This window comes from Rhamphochromis longiceps, linkage group LG19 (genome assembly GCF_057381845.1).
Source record: "Rhamphochromis longiceps isolate RC_006_pf linkage group LG19, R_longiceps_female_GT1.1, whole genome shotgun sequence".
Lineage (NCBI taxonomy): Eukaryota > Metazoa > Chordata > Actinopteri > Cichliformes > Cichlidae > Rhamphochromis > Rhamphochromis longiceps.
In genome coordinates, this window is record NC_140575.1 from 7,762,437 (window position 1) to 7,765,997 (window position 3,561).

General features: G+C 39.4%; 1 long non-coding RNA gene across 1 annotated transcript; it reads left to right on the plus strand.

Moving 5' to 3' along the window:
- Positions 1–556: 556 nt before the first annotated feature.
- LOC146646109 (uncharacterized) lies at positions 557–1,718 on the plus strand. Its single transcript, XR_014908703.1, has 2 exons — positions 557–889; positions 1,470–1,718. It is a non-coding gene; the product is annotated as an uncharacterized LOC146646109 (long non-coding RNA).
- Positions 1,719–3,561: the final 1,843 nt, after the last annotated feature.

A 3,561-nucleotide genomic window follows, 5' to 3' on the forward strand; every position in this document is an offset into this window, starting at 1 on the left:
TTGAAGGTTTTCTGTTACACAAAGACAAGTTTTATTCTTGTTCAATTAACTAAAAAAAACTGTGGTCGTTCTAGAAGTCTAACAAACTAACCTAGGAGCAAAAGTGCATTTCAAGATAAATGCCCCAGGAAAGGGATTTCTCCAAAGGATTACGGTAGGCCAAAAACTCCACAGGGAGCCTTTTACAGAGATGAATCATGTTTCAAGTCTGATTAAATCAAAGCTACTTTCAGAAAAATACCTCAAAGCATCCAAGACCAGTCCAAGTTAAATCATGAGTATTTCATAAGCAATTTTTTAAAGCACTTAGGACAAAGTAAAGGCTGAAACTAAAGTTAACTGAGGCAAGTAAATTAGCATTAGCAAAGGTGTCAAAGTAAGTGAATCACGAACTTGTGAGTCAAATTAAGTTGGTATAAGAAAAGGTTTCTGTATATAATCTATACAAGTCCATGTTAAGTTTAAGTTGTTTCGAGAAAATTACTGTTTGAATTTAAGTCACAAATGAACAAATCTGAGTTGATTGTGAAGGAAAAGATGATCATACACAGCAAATTCAAAAGTGTTAAATGTTTTGGTGTTAATAGTCTTCTTGCAAAAGTAGAGTTAATTTTACTCTAAGTAGAGTCACATTCTTTTAATGTAACTCTGAGGTGTAAAATGATAGTAGTTAAAATCGAGTGTTAAAAATGAGTGTTTCTCTGTCAAATCTGGAGGTGTTACAATGGAAACATTAACTCTTGACCTCTTAACTCTGAACTCCTACAGGGGCTATGACACCAACAGAGTAAATTCACAGACTCCGCCCCCAGCACGGCTCCAATCGAAGCTGAAGTGAAGCCGTTTCAGAACATTTTGCTCTACATATTTGAGTTGTTTGCCATGCTTGGTAAGTCATTTTTTCAAAGATTGTTTCAATTATTATTATGAGCTTTTACTTCTGTGGCTCTTTGGAGTTGAGACAAAGCTGTGTGAAAGGCATTAGCCATGTTGCTCGGTGATAGCATAATATTCTGTTTTAGCTAGCTGAAAGGTATTGTTTGCGGGCAAATACCACAGCCTTGAAAAAAAGCTTGCATGTGAATTTTCAGTCAAACTTTTGGTCAAATACACCTAAAACAATGTCTAGAATGTGAAATGTTGGTATAATGGTGCTACTTGAAGCCTGAAAACGATCGCCCACAAAAAAAACGAGCAAACAGCAGTAGCAGACGTCCTGATTGGATTCTACGTTAGCATTTAGATCCCTCCAGAGTTTTGTGCACACGGTTTAGGTAAAAATGAAAAAGGTTGAGGTTTTACATTTAGTTCAGTATTACCTGTTGCCTGTGTCCTTGTCCTTTGGGAAAATACTTTACACAAGTAATGGCTCAAAGAGGATTCCTTGTTTTTTACTGTGCTGCAATTGTTTACTGGATTATTTGTGCCATTAATTAGTGTCAACTAATTTTTATTCGATCTCCACACAGGATATGCTTGTGAAGATGGAATATGGGGGAGAGCAGAAGTGCGCTGAAGTTCCACAAAGTGATGAATGAAGGACATGCATATTGTATTGAAGAAATAAGTGATGAGAATGCTGTTATTTGCATTTACCATGTCAGACCTTTTGATAAACAAAATTCTAATGAAAGTGAGAACATGTATACTGTTACATCTTTCAGAAAATGTTTTGAAATTGTGGTGCACAGTTCAGAATAAATGTTTTTCAAAAACCATTGCATCTTTTTAGTAAATGTTTATTTCCAAAATAAATTTCTAGAAGTTCAGAACAGTAAAATTCCCGCTTTTTAGAATGAATTAGAAGATAACTCTTACGTAGTTAAACTAAAATACTCTTTGAGAGTTAATATATAAACTCTTAACACCAAGTGTTAAATTATCAACTCCAGACAGATTTGGTGTTTAACACTAAATCAGAGTTAACGTACCAACTCTCCAAAAAGAGTTAAATTAACACTCTCTGGTGTGGACCCATATAGACACTTTAATAGTGTTGAAATCAAATCCGACAGTGTTAATTTGGACATGCTGGATTTGCTGTGTAGTGTTTAGGAGTCAGTTCTCAAGTCAAAGTTCAATCACTTATTCTACAGGGTGGGCCATTTATATGGATACACCGTAATAACATGGGAATGGTTGGTGATATTAAAGTCCTGTTTGTGGCACATTAATATATGTGAGGGGGCAAACTCCTCAAGATGGGTGGTGACCATGGGGGCCATTTAGAAGTCGGCCATCTTGGATACAACTTTTGTTTTTCAAAAGGAAGAGGGCCATGTGACACAGACTTATTGGTAATGTCACAAGAAAAACAATGGTGTGCTTGGTTTCAAGGTAACTTTATTCTTTATTCTTTCATTCAGTTATTTACAAGTTTCTCTTTATTCGAAGAGGTTAACACATGAGGAGCGGATCGAAATCGTGTTGATATCTGGTGAACGCAGTAACCGGGTCATTGCAGCAGATTTCAATGCACGACACCCTACGAGACCACCCATCTCCCATGCTACAGCTAGCAAACTGCTTGCTAAGTTTCGTGAAACTGGTTCAGTGTTGGTTTTGCCAAAACGTGGATGCAAGAAAACTGTCACTAATGAAGAAACATCAGTGGCTGTCCTAGCTTCATTCGGCAAGAGCCCACAGCGTAGCACTCGCCGCATGTCACTGTTGAGTGGCATTAGTCGAACATCCCTTCGGCGGATATTACCTACTCACAAATGGCACCCTTACAAACTCCAGCTACTGCAGCATCTCAACGAGGATGACCCAGATCGGCGCACAGAATTTGCAGAATGGGCAAAATAAAAATTGGAACAGGACCCTCAGTTCACACAGAAGATTCTGTTCAGTGATGAGGCAAACTTTTATGTGAATGGTGAAGTTAACAAACAAAACCACCACTAACCCACAATGGATGGATCCCTCCAAGACTGTTGGAACAACAAAAGTGATGGTTTGGTGTGGTATATGGTAATTGGTAAATGGTAAATGGCCTGTATTTGTATAGCGCTTTACTTGGTCCTAAGGACCCCAAAGCGCTTTACACTATACACAATCATCCACCCATTCACACACACATTCACACACTGGTGATGGCAAGCTACAGTGTAGCCATAGTCGCCCTGGGGCGCACTGACAGAGGCGATATGGGGTACAACGATAGTGGATCCATTCTCCATCAATGGAAACCTCAAGGCCACTGGATATTTGAAATTGCTACATGATGATGTGTTCCCCTCTTTATGCACTGAAGCTGGACCGTTCCCTGAGTTTTTCCAGCAAGATGGTGCACCACCACATTATGGGTGCCAGGTCCGAGCATTCCTAGATGAACAGTTTCCTGGAAAGTGGATTGGTCGTCGTGGGCCAGTTGAATGGCCCCCAAGGTCTCCCGATCTGACCCCCTTAGACTTTTATCTTTGGGGTCATCTGAAGGCAATTGTCTATGGTGTGAAGATACGAGATGTGCAGCACCTGAAACTATGGATACTGGATGCCTGTGCTGGCATTTCTCCTGTGGTGTTGCTATCAGTGTGTGAAGAGTGGGAGAAGGGGGTT